Raw genomic sequence first — 22,189 nt, forward strand, 5'->3', positions numbered from 1 at the left:
TTAGATGATCAGTGTGTCATCATGGCTGCCCAACCAATCAACTCTGATAAGCAGGAAAACACTCCAAGGCCACACACATCACTGGGGAATCCAGCAGTACCAGTGAGTCAAGGTATAAAGTTTATGGTGGTAAAGCATCAGTAGCCCTATGTGCCTTTGTTATGAAAAAAAAATCAGACATTTTTTCAATAGCCAGTTATAATCATGTTGGTGTGCTACAAAATAATAAAAAAATAAAAATGAAGGATTTTTAGCAGAATTAGTTTATTTTCACAACTAGTGTTTTTGATTTGTTTGTTTCTTAGCATGTAACCCAGACTTCAAAATCTCAATTCCCCTGCCTCAGCCTCTTCAGTGGTAGGATTACAAACATGTACCATAATGCTGGGCTTCAATTAAATATCATTAATAAAGCAAACTATGTTCTCTGCAGGTGAATTTCTTGCTGTTCCAATCCTTAAATAAAATGTGCTAACACTAAACTGACTGCACAAGCAATAAAAAGTCCCATATTCCAAAAAGTGTAGCAGCTGCCAACCCACTAGTATGTGGAACTCAGATTGAATAATCTACTTACATTGATTAGAAGATGCTAACAGATAGGAGTGATGCTTATAACTGTACCTTCTATCAGTACCCACCCAAATCAGTGGTGGAGAGTCATACCCTCGCCTGCACCTGCCCTGCTATTAGAGCAAGGATTCTTGGCCCGATTTAGACTCCTTAGTGCCAGCTAACCATGTTATCTGCACCAGCACCACTGGGCTGCAGGGATACGGAGATGGAAAGTCAGGCAGATGGCCGTCAGCAAGCATCTACATGCCTGAGAGCTCCATGCCAACCAGGTCTTAGAGTGACGGCTCACTGGACTGAATTATAAGGGAAAGTGTTTAAACTAAATTATAAGGGGAGGTATTTAGACATGTACGTGCACCTTCAGTTCCCAGCCAGCCAATCGCTGTCTTTTCTTTTTAATAAACAATTGCATTCCTTTTCTTTCCCCCTCCCCTCCCCTCCCCTCCCCTCTCCTCCCCTCCCCTCCCCTCCCCTCTCCTCCCCTCTCCTTTCTTTCCCTTCTCTCTGCCCCCTCCCTAACCCCACGCTTTATGACAGGTCCTCACTTTGCAGCTACTTTGGGCCTGAAACCTGCTAACCAGCTCAAGCTGGCTCTACATACTCATCCTCATCCTCCTGCCTCAGGCTTAAGTGGTGAGATTACAAAGGAACATCACCATACTCACCAGTGTGGTGATATTTTGTTCGAGATCTAACAAATGAAGCTTGCCTGAAGATCAGAGTGTGGAGCTAAGCCACTAGTTGGCCATAGAGGCCAGGCAGGGGTGGTGCACACCTTTAATCCCAGCACTCGGGAGGCAGCGGCAGACGGATCTCTGTGAGTTCAAGGCCACGTTGGGATACACAAGACTGATTCAGTCTAAAAGAGAAAGCAGAGCCAGGCAGTGGTGGCACACACCTTTGATCCCAGCACTCAGGTTCTCACCCTTTAATCCCAGCATTAGGGAGGAGGAGACAGGAAGTGATATGGCTGGGCAGAGAGAGGACTATAAGGCAGGAGGAGACAGCAGCACAGGCCCTTTTGGCTGAGAATTCTGTAGAGGTAGGAACTAGTGGCTAGCTACTCTGCTTCTCTGATCTTTCTTTCAGCTTTCACCCTGATATCTGACCCCAGGTTTTTATTATCAAGACCAGTTATGATTTGCACTACACACCAATAGACATTTGCAAGAAATTAATCTTATGCACACATTTGAATCTTTCTCTGTTCCCTCCCTTTATTCCTCCTGAATTTGGTGTTGATTGGGGCCATGTGTGTTTTGTATGCTTTCTCTACTTACGAACATTATTAGTAACAGTGCAGGTTTATGTACCTCAAATTTTAAGTGGAATCATACTGGCATTGACACATCAATTTGTAGCTTATACTTGTACAAACTGTTTTTGAGATTTGTATAAATGACCATCTTGTTTATTGTTACTGTTTTGTAGTGTTCCATTGAATCAGCCAATTAATTAACCATTCTTTTGAGGGACCTTGTCATTCTTTTCTATTTTAGGCTGGTATCACTGCTGTCTAATGTATTTTGACAGGTCCTATATGCATAGATAGGAGCCATCCTCTGGAGTGTATGTCCAGAGTGTATTTGCTCCATAATCTTTGCTTTCGTCATGGTCCTGCCTAGCTGACTGACTTTCACTGACATCAGCAGTATCTGAGAATCTCTGCCACTCACCACCACTGCCTAGTGTGGGCTTTAAAACCTTTCCAATCAGGTAAGTTGAGAAACAGTGTCTCTTTGTTGTTTTGATTGTCATTTCCCTGATTATCCACAAGACTGAACATCTTTTCCCTATTAACTATTCACTTTTCATCTTCTGGGAATTACCATGTCATATCTGGTTCGTTTTATATTGTGTTACTACATTACGTCATTTGTTTTTGTTTTGCTGATTAGTAGGAATTAAGTGTTCTAAGGAATGAATACTAATGCTGTGTCTCTCTGTGTCATACATGACTTCCCATCCTGGGCCTTGCCTTTGACTTATTTATTTGTTTAAGTACTTGCTTGTTCTCAGGGTGGTCAGGGTCACTTTATCTTTTCCTTCATAATATGAGCTTTAAATGCCTGTTTAACAAACGATTCTTAGGCTAAAAGCAAAACATAAAACTGAAAACCTCTGGCCAGGCATGATGCATGCCTGCAATCCCAGAATCCCTGAGGCTGGGTGATCATAAGTTCTAGGGCAGCCTGGACTCACAGCAAATTCGATGAGTGCCTGGACTATAAAGAAGGACCCTGTCTCTAAAAGGAGAGAAACAATGGACAGAAAAGGGGAAAGAAGAGCTTTCCTAAGATCAAGCTCAAAGAAATCTACACACCAACCCAAGATGTTCTAATTCAAATTGAATTTTTATCAATTTACTCATCATCTGTGACATTTTGAAGTGTTTAGTTGATTGTTCTAGCACCATTGACTGAATAGTCTACCTCTTCCCAAGGACGCAAATTACCACAGTGTACCCCCGAGCTGTGTCCTCTCCTTAGCCTCAGGAACAATACCACATTGTCACGCTGACAGCTATCTCAGAGGACTCCTATCTCACTCTTGCAAAAGTGCTTCTCAACAGATTATCTACATACTGCAAGATAGGCCTTCTATGGACGCGCACACGTGCCAGCGTGACCATTTGAGTCTTGTTTCAGGGAATGTGCAAAGGTCAAGTTAGAACGCCATAAAAACACAGCCACTTTATCCGGAAACATAGGCTTTCTCAGTGTTTTTCAATAAAGCTTTATGCCACCCTCCATAAAGGCCTTGGATTTTTTTTTCAAAGATTTATTCTGCATTCCTAATGATTTTTTTGTTCTACAGTATCTTTTGTCCAGTTAATGTATATCTTTGGCTGTTGGTGACAGAAGGAAAAATCCATTGTTGAGCTTTTCACTTACCTCTCCTGTCTTCTCTTCGGAGTGTTCCTGATTATGTTTCCTTGCAGTTTTCCTATGCCCAACAACATTGTCTTTTATCTTCTGTTCTTATTTTGCTATGCTAGCTGGGATTGGATAAAATGAATGTTTAATAGAAAAGTTGGTAGCCGGAAAACCGCCTCTGACTGAGACTATAAAGAGAATATTTAAGAATTTTGGGAAAGGCGAAGTGTTACCAAATGCCACGAGGTTTGCTTTCGCCTGATTCAGAATGTATGGAGGGCTTGTTCTGAGCACAATAGGCGTTTCTAGTCATCTCGAAAATCACTATACATCACTTATTATTTCCATTTCCCAGCGTGCCTATGGCTGGGCTGCTGCTCACAAAGGACAAGTCAAAAATAATGTAGATCTTATTAATTTTGGGCACAGTTGGCCAATTTCATATTATTCACAAATGTCACACTGAACAGAACAAATAAAAGCACACACGGTCATCAAATGCAACAGACTTGAGCCAGAAATCCAGACGCGAAGCGGAAAGTGCAGTGTTCTAAAACTGCTCTGCATTCGGGTCCTAGACTGGTTCCCTTGGGGTCCTTATATTTTGTCTGCAAAATTAAAAGGGGGTACTCAGCAGCATGGAGAGGTTGTTTGTGAGTTGCAGTAAGAATTCAGGGTGAGGTGCTAGAGTGGATAGAGAGCTGGGGAGACACTTCACTTTGAGTACCTTGAGCCAATAAAATGCCAAGAAGGCTCTTATCACAGTGACTTCCCAGCTCAAGGAAACTATCACTGCTTCGTTAGAACCAGTGGCACCTTCTACAGTATGCCGCCAGAGAACATTTTTGTTGTGGTTTCCCTACAACAAGAAGCAAAACAGTTTAAAGCCCTGCCCCCAATACATTCTATTCAAAGGGTACGTTTCAATTTAAACCATTTTTTTAAAAATCTGCACTTTAATCGAGTATGTTTTAAAGACACTCCATTAAAGTAAGTAGAAAACTAAAGCAAAATTTTAAACCAAGTTTTTACTTTATCAGCATAATTGACTGCGGGATCTCTTTAAAGACTTCCGCCTTGTGTGCCGCACTGAGTCTTAGTTAAGTGGCACTGAGCACCTCCTACGGATACCTGTAACAGAAAAACAATTGTTTTGACACCATGCAGTAAATAACCCATTTTACAATGGTATTTTCCAGGTTCTCATTTGTTGAATGGACAAGTTAGGATTTGTGGAGCTGGAGGGGGGAGCTGATTGAACTTCAGAACAGGCCTGGAGTGCTTAAATAGTGTCCTTTCCATTACACTGATTGCTAGTTCATTGACAACAGGACTCAGAAGGACTCTGTTCCCAGGCCTCCCAGAGCTGAATAGTGTACCAGGCTGCCAAACTCTGCGGAGATCTGACCCAGGAGCTCTCGCCGCTTTAAGGCCTTGGGCCCGCCCACCAGAAAGCCCGACTGCGCGGGGTCTGCTGGGAGTTGTAGTTCTAGGTCGTAGCGCCTCTTGACTCGTCCTCTCCCCTCCTCCTTCACTGCCGCCCAGCAGACCACAGACACTGAAACCGCTGCAGATGAGCAGTGATCACTTCAAGGTATAAACTGAAAGAAATTTTCTTTAATCGGAAGATCTGGGCACCACGGATGATGCTTAGAAAGAGTTTGGAGGGAGAGCAAGTGATGCGCATGCGCCTGGGTGTCTTTGCGGGGCCGCAGCCCCTCCTGCGATTCTCCCAGAGCTGTGGTGCAGGGGCCTTAGGCCCTGTGGTACAAGTTTGTGATAATATGATTTGTAGGTCGCGAAGTTAACCGACAAAGGCAGACGGTGGTCAGGAATTTTTCTTGCACCCTATCCTGACTTCCAGGACAGCCCTCACCTTCTCTCTTCTCCCAATCTGCAGAATTGCAGTTTTCCCCATACCCCCCCTTCATCTCTCCGTGGGAAGGCTTTCCCTGCGGTTGTGAAATCCACTAGAGCTCCTCAGCCAAGGCCTTTTAGCCTGCCTGGAATTCAAACTGCCCCTTCTTGCCAGCTCTAGGTCATTCCAGGCAGCAAAAGGCTCTAGGCACAGGTTCTAGGGGAGGCGCTACTGTCAGATCCCCAAATTCATGATTACCTTGCCTCCTCCGGCGAACTGGAACCGGCCAGGTAGATTAGATGCATACGTACATGGTAGATAAGTAGATGCATAGATTAGACGTCCTTAATTCTTAAAGGGCCTTTCACAGCTTCCTGTGCTCTTTGAGGTGGCATCATTTTATAAAAGGACAGGTGAGAATCTCCGACTGTAGTCAGGGGCAGAACCCCCGAAATGAAAGCTTTAGGAGTTCTAAATTTGCTTTTCCATCATGCCCAAATGGAAGTAAAGGTGACCAGCTGCACCTGATGTTAGCTGCCTTTCTGAATGGCCAATCTAGACCATAGCCACCCTTAAATTACTGAGCAATTGCCCTTTGGTGAGTGACTCCTTCCAGCATACACAGAGGATTTTGCCTAGAGAGATGCTTAAGATTGAGCAAATACATAGTGGCAGACAGTGGAAAGATAACCATCAGATTTTAACTAAGGGAGTAATATCTCGCTGCAAACCAGGTTATGCTCTGAAGTGTCCTTTATTTCTCAAAGGGGAGAGTGAGCCACATCGTGCAGTGTGTTTGCTCTTTCCCATTCTTCAGCAGCTGTTTCTTCTTCCTTGTATCAGCAATACTAATATAAACGTCAAATTGGCAGCTAAGTGGTGAAATGGCCTGGGCCTGTAGCCCATACCTTTAATCTCTGCACCGGGGAGGCAGGCAAATCTCTGAGTTCCAAGTTGGCTTAGTGTGTATAATGAGTTCCAGATCAGCCAGGGCTGACAGTGGGAAGCTGTCTCAAACAACAACAAAAATGAAGTGCAGGAATTCTGTATCTATCCCTTCTGATTGCACCTAGTGTGTGTCGGGAAATGGGGAGATGAAAACAGAGGCATAGATTATGCAAAATTGGTGGACAAGGAGTACCGAGCTGCCTGGGGTGGGGGTGGTCTCAGAAATCTGTGTGTAAAGCAGTGTTTGCTATGCGGGAACTTCTGCTGAGCTTGGAATTGTGCCTTCTTTTATCAGCAGAAAAGAAAGATGCCCCCCCCCCCACCTCAAAGCCCCACATGAGCTCTGTCTGAGAGGAATGGGGACTGATTACTTAGTCTGCCAGCATGGACACACAATGCTCCCTTCTCCTTGGTGGTCACCTGTTGAAACCGCACTGTGCAGAGACCCTGGCTTTCTGGAAACATCTGTGGAACGCTCTGTGAAAAATGCCTTTCGAGTACACAGCACAGTCTTTTGAACCTCTTCTGCCCTGGAACATCTTGTTCCTTCAGGGACTGATACTTGGAAACAGCCAGAAATCGTTTGGATGCACGTTTGGAAGACAAGGAAAGCTGTCATGCTACAGAATTGCTGGTGGAATCTGAGAGATGCTTTGGGGTGTGAACGAAAGGCAGGTGTTCTCACCTTGGAGCATGGAGATTTTGAGTATAACTTTTTTTGGGGGGGGGTATGTTTTTAGCTGATGTTATAGCCTCCCAGTGATTCCACGATTCGGAAAAAGTCAATGATCATAAAGTCCTTTTTCTATGGGTTGTGGAGAGAAGTCACGGGTCAAGAGAGCAGGGGTCAGGAGACCAGAGTGCAGGTTGCAGCTTCACCTGTAATTTGATGTGTGGTCACAGTGGTTTCCAGAACTCCCAAAACTTCTATGTCCTCACATGCAAACTGGGTGTGTTGTGTCTCCAGTACTGAGTTGCTCTGGGTTTTGGTTAGGGTTCTACTGCTGTGATGGAACACCATGACCAAGAAGCAAGTTGAGGAGGAAAGGGTTTATTTGGCTTATGCTTCCAGATTGTAGTCCATCATTGAAGGAAGTCAGGACAGGAACTCAAAAAGGGCAGGAATCTGGAGGTAGGAGCTGATGGAGAGGTCATGGAGGAGTGTTGCTTACTGGTTTATTCCTCATGGTTTGCTCAGCCTGCTTTCTTATAGAGCAGAGGCCCTCCAGCCCAGGGATGACCCCACCCACAATGGGCTGGGCTCTCTCCCATCAATTACTAATTAATAAAATGCTCTACAGGCTTGCCTGCGGCCTGATTTTTTTCTATTCTCTTATACAATACATCCCAACCCCAGCCTTCCTTCCCTCTGCTTTTCCCCAGTCCCCTGCCCCCAGATCCACTGCTCCTCCATTTCCTTTCAGAAAAGAACAGGCCTCCCAATGGTCTTATGGAGACATCCTCTCAGATGATTTTAGCTAGTGTGGAGTTGACATAAAACTATCCCGCACACTCTGTAATCCCATAAAATCCAACCAGAGGAGATTCAGGAAACAACAACTTGTTTTTGAAAAATCAAACATCTCTTGGCCAAGCAGGTAATTCAGCTTTCCCAGGTGACTCTCTCAAATGTCAATCTTCATTTGGATGATTTAGGACTAATGTGCCTGATCACAGACATCAGCATCCTGGTATTGGAACTAGGAATCTAGAGACATCAAGCAGGCCTAATCAGAAAGGAAAGGCAGAGGCTCAAACAGCAGAGGGACTTGCTCAGAATTGTAGGAGGCATGGAGGTCTTTGTGCTCACAGATAAGCACTTGGAGAACCAGGAAGAGTAGCACACAGGGTTGGTTGTTCCTTCAAGCCAACGAATGCAATACCTGTTATCTGCCCAGAAGGGTGGGAACAGATGAGTGTTCTAGCCTAGTGACATTTGTGCTATCTGTGTGGCCACATGAGACCCTCTTCCCAGACCCTTATCCTAAGCTTGTTTTTCTCAATCTATACAACCTGTCTTGATGGAAGGTGTAGTCAATCTATAGAACCCATATGGAAGATGTCACATGTACTTCACAAAGAGTTTTGATGTAGTCATGTCTGATCTTATTTAGCTTATTTTGTTCCTCAAAGAGATTTATATGTGCTTTATTGTGCACATGGGATTGGGTTCATTATCACCTGAAAAGTTTTGACCAAACTGTGCTGTGCTTAAATATGCCTAAAATAAATTACTTGGGGTCAGCCTCCTGATGTTTGAACCGATGACCAGCTACTTAGCTATGTTGAACCACGCTGCCTTCTTGCCTCCCAGGGATTGTCCCTCTGCTGGCCTTGAAGGTCACAGAGATACACACTCCCCTCCTGTGCACAGTATGGTACAAAGAGTTGAGGAATAAGAGGGAGCCTGGAAGGGGCAACAGAATGCTGCTAAGGGCAGGAAGCATCAGGTGAGGCAAGTACCATAAGAGACCAGAGACGTGGGTCTGCCTTGAGTGGAGGTTCTGAGGCTGGGGATGTAGCTCAGTGCTTGAGTACCTGCCTAGGGAGGAGGATTTGGTCTCCAGAGGTTAATCCAGGGTGGAATTGAATAAACAGAATTCAGGCAAGACAACTAGTTGTCTGGGACTGAACCCCACTTAGCAGGAGCCCAGTCTAGGAACTGGGGTGCAGGGTAATGAGACTAGACCAAAGGCTATGTCTTCAGATAGAGCCTGCATAAAGACTCTACCGTTAGCCATAGAAGACAGGACTCTGGTGACCTCATGAAGTTGGAGAAGAGCTTAGGAGCTACCTGATGGCTGTGGGTTCATTCCCACTCTCTCCCTCCCGAAAGCTTAAACATTTTTCTAATGATAAATATTTGTTGGTATAGATTCCATTGATAAATATGGTATTTTTATATTCATATTTTAGCATATGATTTTTTAAATAAAATTATTTAGGAAACATTGGTCCATGGTTGCTTAGTTACAGTTAAATGGGAGCAGGTAGTTGTTGGGTACTATTGCATACCAGGACCAGTGTAGGTAGCGACTATTAGAAGAGATCTGGCCCTGGTGTCACCTACGTACAAGCCGAGCACTTGGAAGGCCGGGGGAGGATGATTGCCATGAATTCATGGCCATCTTGGGCTACACAGTGAGTTCTATGACAGCCTGGACTACAGAGTAAGGCCTGATCTCAACAAGCTAAATCTCTAAGAAAAGCTTATGAAAGTTTTCATCATAATAAATGGCAAATGTTTAAGGAAATAACGTTTAACCTAATTTTAAAAAAAAGCATTATGCAGGACGGGAGAGATGGTTCAACAGTCAAGGGCACGTGCTGCTCTTGCAGATGACCCAGTTGGTATACCACATGGTGATTTGCAACTGTCTTTAACTCCAGTTTCTAGGATCCAGTACCCTCTTCTGGCTTCTGAGGGCACCAGGCACACACAGAGTGCACATACACACATGCGGGCAGATGATCATACACATGAAATAAAATAAAATGTAAAGTAGCATGTAAGCATTATGCACAGTCTTATGTTTTGAAGGTATTGATCTAAAATGTTCTCATGCATAATCCTCCATCTACAGACATTCTCTTTAGTTGCTAATTGTCCTGAAAATAGAGTGAATGTCAATACATCTTTCAGCCTTTTTCAGTATCAACCATTGTGTTTGGAGGCATAAAAGTACTCATTATCATGATTCAGTCTTTTTTGCGTGTATCTTTTGTTTTTTAGTCTCTGAAAAAGAATGGACACTACCTAATCCTGGTCTCTGTTTCTGTGTCAAGGTCTGCGGTGGTGGACCTAGAGGAACAGTAACTTTTGGTGTTTCAGGTCTGTTCATGTGAAATGTGCACCTATGCTCTTTGTTCCTCCTTTCTTCTCCCCTCTTCCCCCTTCCCTCCTCCTTTCCTTCTTTTTCCATTCCTGGTCTGTGAGAGGAGGGAGGGAAGAGGAAGGTACAGAATGATGCTCTTCAATCTTAAGGAGCATACAAACTCGCGATAAAGGTTTCCCACTTAAGGAAGCCAATGGCTGAGTGCTTAGTCAGTTGTTAAAAACTAAAACTCCCAAGGCAAGGAAGCCAAAGGGGTGGGGTGGGGTGGGGTGGAAGGCAGTCCCTGATTTTCATGTTTTCCTGATCCATAACGAGAGGGAATTTCCGCTCTCCTGAATGGCAGAAGCATGGAGCTTCTACCACTGCGGGTGGAAGCCTGACCAGTGACCTTGACCCTTCCTTTTTCTGTCACTTACCGGGTCACCTGGCCAGAAGTCACTGGCATTGTTTCTGCTCCATGAGAGACCACGTAGCTTTCGTTTTATGTAGGGAATCCAGAGGTTTCACAGGGTAATCAAAGATTGGGGAGGGCTTTCAGAAAATCTGTTTGGAGTGTCCAGTTCAGCTTCATCACTAAGTAAAATTGAAGTGTTGACCTTGATTGGCCTGCTGTCTGGCTTTACCTCTCAGCAAACTCTAAACTCTGAAAGAGAAAACAGGCTGCTTTTGTGTTGTTGTTGTTGTTGTTGTTGTTGTTGTTGTTTTGTTTTGTTTTGTTTTGGCCTCTCCATCCCATCCCAAGGTAGGGAAGAAAATCTTGAGGTGGGTCTGTCTAGAAGGAGTGCGGGGTCTGGGGTCATTACTAAATGGGAGCCAGCACTGGTTAGTTTTTGTCAACTCCACAGGAGCTGAGGTCATCTGAAAAGGTCAGCTGGAAAATACCCCATCAGCTAGGCTTGTGGGCAAGCCTATGGGTTGTTTTCTTGATTGACTCTGATGTGGGAGGGTCCAGCCCACTTGGGTGGTGCCACCCCTAGTCTTGAGTTGTATAAGAAAGCAGGCTGAATAAGCCAGGAGAGCAAGCCAGTAAGAAGTATTCCCCTACAGTCTCTGCTTCAGTTCCTGCTTCTAGGTTCCTTACTTCCCTCAGTGATAGACCATGACCTGGGATATGAAAGCCAATAAGCCCTTTCCTCCCCAAGTTGCTTCTGGTCATGGTGTTTATCACAGCAATTGAAAGCAAAGTAGGGCAGAGCCCTGGGATGTGTCTGTCACAGGACCTGAAGCAGCCACTACTGCTTTAGAGGGCTTAAAAACAAGTAGTCTCTCACACTCAAAAAGGTCTGGATACCTGTGGTGGTTTGAAAGAAAATGGCCCCCAAAAGTAGTGTCACTATTAGGAGGTATGAACTTTTTGGAGTAGGTGTGGTCTTATTATAGGAAGTGTGTCATTAGAGGCAGGCTTTGAGGTCTCATATATGCTCAAGATACTGCCCAGTGTCTCAATCTACTTCCTGTTGCCTGCAAATCAAGATGTAGTAGCTCCTTCTCCAGCACCATGTCTGCCTGTACACCGCCATGTCCCACCATGATGATAATGGACTGAATCCCTGAACTGTAAGTGCATCACCACAATTAAGTGTTTCCCTTTATAAGAGTTGCCATGGCCACGGTGTCTCTTCACAGCAGTAGAAACCCTAACTAAGACAATACCCTAGAGCCAGCCATGAAGAGGAGAGAGGGCTGTCTGGAAGACACCTCTCTTAGTCTGTACAGTGGGTAGTCAGGATAGCCAAAGACTTGGCTGACATGAGACACACAAGAGCTTCCAGAACTAATTCCTCCTGACTACCTGGATGTGAGCTGGCTGCAAGCTGTTTTCTCTTTCCGGAATTCCTTCTCTCCATTGTTTTCACTTACAAAGTGAAAGGAAAGGGTCATTATCCCTGAGGAATACTTCAGACCCTGAATTAAATGCTTTTTATCTTTCTGTTAATTCCTATCCATCCTTCCAGATTCTTAGACACCTGCTCCACTGGGAGCCTCTCCTTGCATTCCCCCCACATCCTGGTGTATTTGGATGTTCATCTGTTCCCCACCATGGCCTTAGCAGCTTTACAGTTGTGCTGTCAGTTACAGGGATTAAAGCCCTCTGCCAAGGCATCTTCATCTCCAGAGCATCTCCACACTTGCTTCTTATTCCAGCTGTGCCCAGTTGTACTATGCAGCCTGCCTCAAAAACTCTTCCTTCCACCTCTTAGTGTTATTTGAAAAGTTTCTACATGTATGTTTGTGTGTTTCCCCTTCAGAAGCCTCCTTGACCTCAGAAAGAGTTTATTGACCCTTTACCCTCCATCTTTAGACTCTGGAAATGCAAACTCTACTTTGACATTTAATACCTGCTATTGAAAGGTTTGTTTATTCATTGATCCCTTGAACTTGAGATTCTTCTACCACAGTCCTTCCTCCCTCCCTCCCTCCCCCTTCCTTCCTTCCTTCCTTCCTTTCATTTTACTCTTTAACTTGGAACCTAATAGATACCCAAGAAGCAGTGAATGGATGGATTATATTGTTTCTTTATGCTTATGTCGCTTCTGCCTTTTTTATTAAGTCTTTGAGGTTAGGAAACTGGCTCATTGTATCTTTCTCCTAATTGCTAGTATAGTACCTGATAATGGCACCAATGCACTCCACAATGTTTCCCATCTGCTATATCATTTACGACTTTGAAACCTTGGGCACTTCCTTATTATCTTCTCTGTCCTTATCTCTAGGTTGTACATATCTCATTGTCCAGTCTTGAAGACTCGGCAGTCAGCTCCCTGAGGGCAGGAGCAGGGCCTCATGTCCCTTTTGTCCCCCAAGGGTCAGCTACAGTGTTCAACTTTCTGGGAGTACTAGATGTAGTTAGAGTTTTCCTGCCTGGCCCAGTCAGGACAAATTTCTCTTACCCGCCAGTCCCACAATCGCAGCCAGGAGCAGACATGTCTCATTGTCTAGAAAGTCTAAATTTTAAAAATATTTTAAATGGCATATTTTGTAGGTCTTTGAAGTATTTGAAGATTATCTATCTATCTGAAATATCTCTATGTACACCTAGAAGACTTAACAAACATGGCTATGAGTATGATTATCATAGATGACTAATTATTAATCTATTTTTAATTATCTATTACAATTTAAATGAGCTATATAAACATAATACCTTAAACATGAGTAGAAATATGTACATAGTATAACAAAATTAACTTTAAGTTTGTATCAATAGACTAAAGTATATACCAATGTAAAACATTTTAAACAAGTTGTTGTTCTTTGGAAGTAAGTTTCTTAATCTATCCTTTAATCCTGTTATATCTATATCATATCTTCTTTTTTTTTAGAAAGATATTGTATTTATAATCAACCTGTTTTAAATAAAATGGTGGTTTTTTTCTGTCCCATACTAGAGGACTCTTTTGATTTGGGACATAAGAAGCTCTTAACCTTTTTTTTAACAATGTGTTTGGGTTTAGAGAAGGAGTGAGCCAATTCCATCTCCAAAGCCAGCTGGGAATTTGGGCGTAGTTTGTTTTTTACTACTTCCTGTTGGAGGGGGGCACTGTATCTTATGGGGACATAAAGAAAATTTTAGGATCATGGAGTAGTCCGTGAGGGTAAACCTCTGAGCCAGTTGCCTTGAAACCATTTTGGATGTCGGATCATCTGGGTCATTGTGTCATTGGAGACCTTTTAGGTGGTCTTGGCTGATCAAACCTGATGTATCTTAATCTGGAACAAATCCATAGCCTCTGGCTTTCTGTGGAAACAAAAGCAGAGATTCTTTTTCAAAGCAATATATCCTTATATCCAAATTTTGAAGTCAAGGTACCTTTAAAATTTACATATTTGTTTAATTTAACAGCTTTTATAATCAAATCTTTTTTTGTAGTTAAAAATCCCAAAGACAAGACAAACCAGATTCTTTGTGTAGTATCCATCTTTGTAAGACTGAAGCACTGTTGTGGCTGCTGGCTCCGCCCATCTCAGCTTTCCAACATGGCGGTGGTACAGTTTACCGCCAGCTCTGGCTCTGGGTCTGGAGCCATGTGTACCATCAACTCTCAGAAGCAGTTCTATCAAAGCAGTGCATAGCCCAGAAACTTTTTTTTTTCTTAACTAGCAAAGGCTAAATCTACCATGCAGCAGAGTAAAGTGTTTGTAGACTCCTCATTCCCGCCACACTGCAGGTCAGACACACACGCCAGGAACCCGCCATAGTAGCTCAAACCGGCAGGCTGCTGCTAACTTGAGAGAGACAGTTAGGAAGCTGTTTTTAGCTCCGTTTTAGAATCTTTTTTCTTAGGTTTTAGGTGGAAACTCTTGCCAACACGTTGGGCGCCATTTGTAGTTAGAGTTTTCCTGCCTGGCCCAGTCAGGACAAATCTCTCTTACCCGCCAGTCCCACAGTTGCTCAGACCCAACTAAGAAAGCACATAGAAACTTACATTGTTTAGAAACTGTATGGCTGTGGCAGGCTTCTTGTTATCTACTTCTTTTATCTTAAATTCACCCATTTTTGTTAGTCTATACTTTGCCACATGGCTTGTGGCTTACCAGTGTCTTTACATGTTGCTTCTCATGGTGGCGGGTGGCGGTGTCTCCTCCAGCCTTCTTCCCAGCATTTTCTTCTCTCTTGTCCCACCTATACTTCCTGCCTGGCCACTGGCCAATCAGAACTTTATTTACACAGAGCGATATCCACAACAACTAGAAGTTAAACTTTTCTTAGCTAAAACTATACATCATGCAGATCCCTCACTCCAGCGATGAGATGTCCACTCACGTGACCTCCACATCCAGCATCTCATCATACTCAGAATTGCTTCATGCATGCTTAATGGTACTCACTTCCAAATGACAGGAAGACAGACTTGAAAACATCTTGTTATTTCATGTTTGTGTTGGCTATCATGTTCTGCACCAGGAGATATGCAGTGTGTATTTTCAAATTAATAAAGTTGATGAAACCCACCAAGGGTAATAAGCCCAAAGACAGTACAGAGAAGCAGGGAGATGGAAACTGCATCAGCCCAGGAGGAGAGTGGGGAGTCAGCTCAGGTTCTTCTCCAGGCACCAGGAGACATCGAGTCTAAGCATACACCTTTCAACTGCAGAACATCAAGATTCTTCTGGTTCCGTCACAGCCACACAGAAAAGAGCAGTCTTTCAATCAGAAGCCTTAACAGTCATGGAGATGTTCTGTTTGCTTTTTCCCATGGGGAATCATTCACTCCTCCTTTCTCTCCTTCCTTTTCTCTTTTTCCCCTTCCTGCCATAGGTTCTGCACATCTTTATTGTGCGTCAACTACACATTCAGTGCATTCTTCTAGGTGATTCATCAGTTCTCATAACCCTTGTGACAACTCTAAGATGGGGATGTTGTATTTTCACTTAAAATATGATACAACCCCGTATTTGGGAGACTGAGGCAAGAGGAACATGAGCTCAAAGCTAACCTAGGCTATAGAGTGAGACCTCATATCAAACAAGCAAAACCTAAAAGAAGAAAAAAGTAACAAACCATAGATTTAAGAAATTGTCCAAGGCCACAGAACCAGTAACTGGGGGACACTTTTGAACCTAGGTCTCACAAACGACAAAACTTGTTTGTCACTGTTTAACTTCATCACTGGAGTGTCTGTCTCACTATAAAGATCAATGGTTTTTCTGTGACAGTCTATAAACAGAATGACAAAGTGAGCTGCATGGTCCCTGACAGTGAATCCTGACACAGACAAGGTCCTCTATGTCATAGAGGGTCTGAGGATCTGCCATAGCTCCTCAGTCAAGAGTCACTGGAGTTAAGATCTGAAGGACAGATGGGAGTTTGCTGGATCAGGACAAAAGCCTGATCTGGACAGAAGTACAGAAAGTGGAAAGGCCCAGAGCAGAAGATGGGAAGAGAAAGGACCTGAGTTCATGTCCCCTTCAGGAGCACACCAACAAGGACTTAACTCCTCCTTGGCCCTACCTCCTAAAGGTTCCTTCACATCCCAGGAACACCATGGGCCTATGAGGGACATTTAAGATCTAGTTGTAACATTCTGTTTTTGAAGTATTCATTTATTCATGTTTCCAGCTCACATGGAGTAATTGTCTTTGCTTTTGTCCAAAAGTGCTAAAATACACAGGCAAATGTTGTTGAAGGGAATTCATATTTTCATGTAGGTTTGAGAGAAGCGGTGCATCTTGACAGCCACATACCACAGTGAAGTGGCCAGCACAGCATGCCTGCTACTCCACTGAACCCAAGGGCTGCACAAGTGCACTCAGATGCTTCAAGGACCTGACAGTCCTAATCATGCTGCTCATGGGAGGCTTGTGTTGAAAAGGGGATTGTCATTGGTCACTTCCACCGTATCCACCAAATGTAAATAATTTTATTATGATACCAGTCACAAAATCTGAAGTCAATTTAAAAACATGATTTCATGAGCCACTCCAAATCCCCCAACTGTATTATGACTAAGGTGGTGGGTCCACAGGGATCTATTACACTATTTCCCATGAATTTGATTAAGTTATGCATTTCCATACTCCTTTATTTTAAATTAGTAACAGATTGTATGTTTCAAGTAGCTTTAGGTTCCCAAGAAAATTGAACAGAAAGTATAAAAGGCTTTTGTAAGTAGCCTTACCCCTACCCGCCCTGCACCCCCCCCCCCACACACTCAAGCCCACCATCCCAGACTATCAACATCCAACACCATGATAGGTTTCTTTTTTTGAACTAGGCTTTAAATGTAGGATATACGTGTTTTGTCTGTTTAATAAATGTATAGTATTTCACAATTTATCCTGCTTTTGCTATGAATTGTGATGATGTAATATAAAAGGGGTATTCAGTAGGGTACTCAATACAGTCCTGCTGAGAGAAAACCAACAGGTAAACAGATTTGAATGGTAAGCAGGAATTAGCAAAGTAAAGGTGTCAAAAGAGTGTTAGGCAAATGAAATGGCAAGTGCCCAGACTCAGGATGAGGAGCCTGACGTATTTTAGGAGCTCAGCAATTGAGGATGAAACTCAAGCATCAGGTAGAGCTAGAACCTGTGTATGTTGTAGGCTGTGTTCAAGAGTTCCTTTTGTCTTGACCTAGAGTGATGTGTCACATAGGTAGTGATATAAATACACTTGGCTTTAAAAGGATGGGTGTGACTGCCTGGTGGCAACTTTATGGAGACTGGATTCAGGAGACTGGGTAGGAATATATTGGACTAAACCTGGAAATGATAATAGTGTGGTAAAGTGGTGGCATTTAGAGAAGGAGAAAAGTGAGCAGGTCCCATCAGTACTTATGAGATAGGATAACAGGATGTGAATATTGGCCTCACAAACAGAAGAGAGCACTGAGCTGAAAACTGAATGGAGTATAGCCCATTTGTTGAGCTAGGAGGAGGGGTGGTGACATACAAGGAATTTGCAAGAGCTTAAGAGCTAGTTTTTCCATTTCAGGTAATAACCGTGAGTTAGGTACCATTCTATATAATTCACATCCTGCATCAGAGAAGCATGTCTCTGATGCAACAAGCATTGGCCACGGGTTCACCCCACCCAACCAAATTCAGTGAACTTCAAAAGACTGCACTTTCTGCTAGGGATGTGGGACCGTGGCAGAATGGTCCTCCAGCATGCATGAAGCTCAAGGTTCTACTGCCAGCACTGGAGAAATCCCAAAAGAAGGATTGCTCTTTTGCCCTCTGATAGGATTTCAAGTGTCCACCGTTCTTACCTAGGCACAACGCTTTGGCAATATGGACACCTGGAGTTCTCAGTCTTGTTTCTACCTCCTCTCCCACTTATTATTTTTAATGACTCACTGGCAATTCCTACAGCAAATTTCTTCTTTCTGTTCTCTACCTACTCCATAATAGCAGGTTTAGCAGGTTTCTCCAGGCAGCTTCCCTTCCTCCTCCTCTGGGAATTTAAAGTCCAGTTTGTCACTGGACAAATGTGTTCTCTCATAATTGACGGTAGAAGTTCACCCTTCTGACCCATTACTCCAAATCCTGTGTGTCATTGGACGTGGTGCTTGTGTTCCTCTCAAGTCTCACTCACTTTCCTAAGGGGCTGCAGTCATTTATAGGGGTCAGTCTCCAAGTTCCCACGCCCCATTTCAAGGCCTGTGTCAAGGTAGACTGTGGCATAACTGTTGTCTGATCCTCATCTTAGGCTGCCTCTTCTTTCTCTGAGGCCTGTCCATCATTGGTTCTCTTCAACTGAAACCAACAGGGAACTGTTGTTTACATGTATGATGCCAACTCTATCCATACTTACTTTCTCTTGCCTTCCCCTAGCCTTTCATATGTAGCCATCAAAATATCAGTTGAGTTCATGAATGGGCAGGAAAGCAAAGGATAGCGAAAGCTACCTTGTTTTATGAGAGATAAAGTTCTAACTTTTATTCTAGCAAGATAAATTATAATTTTTAAGTTTTATGAATAACATTGCTAATAGTAGTTTGGAGACAGGCTGTTCATTATAACAGTATATCTGGTTCTCTGTGGAGTCTCTCTTAGTTTGGATCTCTATTGCTGTGAAGAGACAGGCAACTCTTATAAAGTAAAGCATTTAATTGGGGTGGCTCTCTTACAGTTTCAGAGGTTTAGTCCATTATTATCATGGCAGAGAACATGGTGGCATGCAGGCAGACATGGTGCTGGAGTAGTAGCTAAGAGTCATATATCTTTCAGTAGACAGGAAGTTGACTGATGTACTGGGTGGTTTCCTGAGCATAGGAAGCCTCAAAGCCCGCCTCCATAGTGATTCACTTCCTCCAACAAAGTTATACCCACTCCAACAAAGCCATACCTCCTAATCATGCCACTCCGTATGAGATTATGGGAGCCAGTTACATTCAAAATACCACACTGGCTGTACCTGACACTCTCAAGTGAATTTTTGCTTCAATATAAGTAACATTATACCAAACCAATGTGAAAAAGTAACATTAAAATGAAAACTTAGAATTGTTTATCATGTCATGCTGCTGTCTCTGATACAAAGAATCAGAGTCCTAGCTCTGCCTGCCTATGAAGTTAGCCAACTCTTTTTCCTAACCCCTCAGCTCCTCTTCTAGAATTGGATAGAATGGCCATTATTTTAGCCTCCATGACACCATATTACTATTGCACTGGACATGTTGGTTACACTTTAGATTTGCAAATGCATGGCAATCACACTCATTAGTATTTCTGAAAAGCCCTCCTATGAGGTGGTTCAGCAGTATTGAAGCCAAGCATAAAAATAAGTATGCACTTACCAAGAAGATGCTGAGAGGATCCAAATGAAATGCCAATGAGCAATAATGCACACCATTCAAAATGCTAGCTTCCCCAGATGCATAGCAGCAGAACTGTCAAAACCCTCTTCCATCTTCTTTGAATCCCCAATCTCAGAAAATAATTATTTTATGAGTTCTTACTTACAATGTTAGGGTTTATGCTACTATTTAAAAACTGCATATTCAGATGTTTAAGTTTAGGAAGGCAATATTTAAAACTCATCATCTTACATATACTATTTCACTTGTGTCCCCTTAAGGCAAGGAATTACTCAAGTAAATGGTTTGGGGATAGCCTCAAATTGTCCTGAACTTGCTTTTATTTGTTTAGTTGTTGTTGTTGTTGTTGTTTTGGTTTCTTCAAGACAGGGTATCACTATATAGCTCTGGCTGTCCTGGAACTCACTCTGTAGACCAGGCTGGTCTTGAATGCACAGAGACCCACCTGCATCTGCCTCCCGAGTGCTGGGATTAAAGGCATGTACCAATATGCCCAGCCAGAACTTGCTTTTTAAGATCATATTTTAGTTAGCCCAAGTTATGCAGCTACCATCAATTATAGATAGTTGAATAGTTATTCAGTTGAATAGTTTGTTTTAATGGAAGTGGGAATTCCTCCATACAAGACTCAAAATAGATGAACAGGAATAGCTGGAGTGAGATGCTACATATCAGTGTGTAGCTTAGGGGTAGAGCACTCAGCATATGCAAGGCCCTTTGTCTGATTCTGAGCAAGTCAAGAAAGTAAAAGTGAAAAGAAAGTAAAGATAAATGGGTCTCTTAGAGTCCCTAACTAATACCCTATAGGAAGAAGAGATGTTGACTCCAGGTACCAGGAAGAAAAACACAGGAGGAGGAAAGAGCTTCTGTGGACACAGCAAGAAGGCGACCGCAAGCCAGGAGAGCAGGACTCCCACCCTGTGGACACCTTGCTCTTAGAGCTGGGGCCTCCCAAACTGTGAAGAAGTAGATTCTGTTGTCTCAGCTTCCACACCACGGCATTTGTTATGACAGCCCTGGCAAACAAATGCACTGTGTTTTTGTTTCAAGAGATTCCTCTTGTAGCCTCAGTCTAATGCTTGGACAGTACTGCCAGCCACCATCCGTGCTGTAGACAAAGGGAAGAAGGAAAATGGTAAGGAAAAAGGTGAGCGCACAGGTTATGGGGACAGGGGGCAACATCAGCCCCTCCCTGGCAGAGTTCCATGTAGCTGCACCAACAGATCTGTGATACAGAGTTCCCCCCACTGCATTGGGGTGCTCTAGAGGAAAAAACCCATAGAATGAATATTTATTTTTTAAAAGGGGGATTTGTTGACTTGGCTTACACAGTTCAGTCTAGATAGTCCACCATGACCATCTGCATGCTGGAGAGGCTGAGAATCCACAGCGGCTCTGTCCAGAAAGCTGGAGGCCTCAGCAGTTCCAAACTGGTGCTAACGGCTTGAAGGATTCCTGCTCTTCAGTCCACATTGGAAGGTCAAAGAAGGCAGAGTCCGACATGAACAAAGTATGTTGGCAGCAACAGGGTGGATGAACTCCCAATGGTAGATAATTTCACCCATGAAATACTAAGTCAAGCAGACAAAATTCAAAAGCTTTTCCCTCAGATCTCCTTCTGTCCAGGCCACCACCAGAAGGTGCCACCCACAGTTAGAGTGGGCCTCCTCCTTCAGTTAACCTACCCAAGAGAAGTCTCAGAGGTGGACTCCGAGGCTTGTCTCTTAGTTGGTCCAGATGTAGTCGGCGACCTGTATTAGGCATTACATCTATCCAGCAGCCAAAGCAGTAGAGTGATGTGTTTCCTTTTCTTTCTTTTTGAGATTGTGTTTTAACTGCAATATCTCTCCCTTCCTTTTCCTCCCTCCAAACCTTCCCATATACCCTTCCCTAATATCCTTCCGATTCATGGTCTCTGTTTCCATCAATTGTTTTTGAATGCATATGTGTATTTACATAGACATGTATTCCTAAATACAGCCTGTTGAATCCATATTTGTTACCTCTGTAAGTATTTTCTGGACTGACCATTTGGCACTAGACAATTGGTGTGCTCTTCCCTGGGGAGGACCACCTCTCCCGGTCCCATCTTTACTCAGCTGTCTATGGTTCTTTGTGGAGGGTTGAGGCCTCCTGGGCTTTTCCCTATCCAGCTTGGCATGTTTGTGGGTGTCATCCTTATTCAAATCACATTGGAGTAGCTGTGCTGGTGAGACTTTATGGGTATAGCTCCTGATGTTCTTGTATTTATTTATCCCTTTATTTCTTTATTTTTAATTGAGCATATTGTCAAGTCAAACAAAGCTAAATAGTGAAGAGAGTGAATGAAGACTGTGGATGCATCTAATAAGTATATACTCTCTCAGATGTTATCCATGAGAATTATGGAGATACGTGGAGGTGTTTCCACACCATGACAGTTGGTGAATACAACAAAAAGCCAAAGAAGGGCTGGCACTGGGTGCTGTGGGATGTTCTGTATCTTAAATGTGTTGCTTTTATTGGTTAAGAAATAAAACACTGATTGGCAAGTAGCCAGGCAGGAAGTATAGGTGGGACAAGGAGAGAGGAGAATTCTGGGAAGTGGAAGGCTGAGGCAGAGAGACACTGCCAGCTGCCGCCATGACAAGCAAGATGTAAGGTACCGGTAAGCCACGAGCCACGTGGCAACTTAAGAGTAAGAGAAATGAGTTAATTTAAGATAGAAGAAGTAGATAACAAGAAGCCTGCCATGGCCATACGGTTTATAAGTAATATAAGCATCTTAGTGATTATTTTATAAGTGGGCTGTGGGACCACGGGGGCTTGGTGGGAGCTGGAGAGAAGAACTCC

General features: G+C 43.4%; 1 long non-coding RNA gene across 2 annotated transcripts in view; it reads left to right on the forward strand.

The window, feature by feature from the left end:
* Positions 1–4,953: 4,953 nt before the first annotated feature.
* LOC118577816 overlaps positions 4,954–22,189 on the forward strand; it is a 60,876-nt gene continuing 43,640 nt past the window's right edge. For both annotated transcript variants that reach the window (XR_004944223.1, XR_004944225.1), the window contains exon 1: positions 4,954–5,046. This is a non-coding gene — a long non-coding RNA (uncharacterized LOC118577816). The remainder of the gene's footprint in view (positions 5,047–22,189) is intronic.

This window comes from Onychomys torridus, chromosome 2, assembly GCF_903995425.1.
Source record: "Onychomys torridus chromosome 2, mOncTor1.1, whole genome shotgun sequence".
NCBI classification, from domain to species: Eukaryota; Metazoa; Chordata; class Mammalia; order Rodentia; family Cricetidae; genus Onychomys; species Onychomys torridus.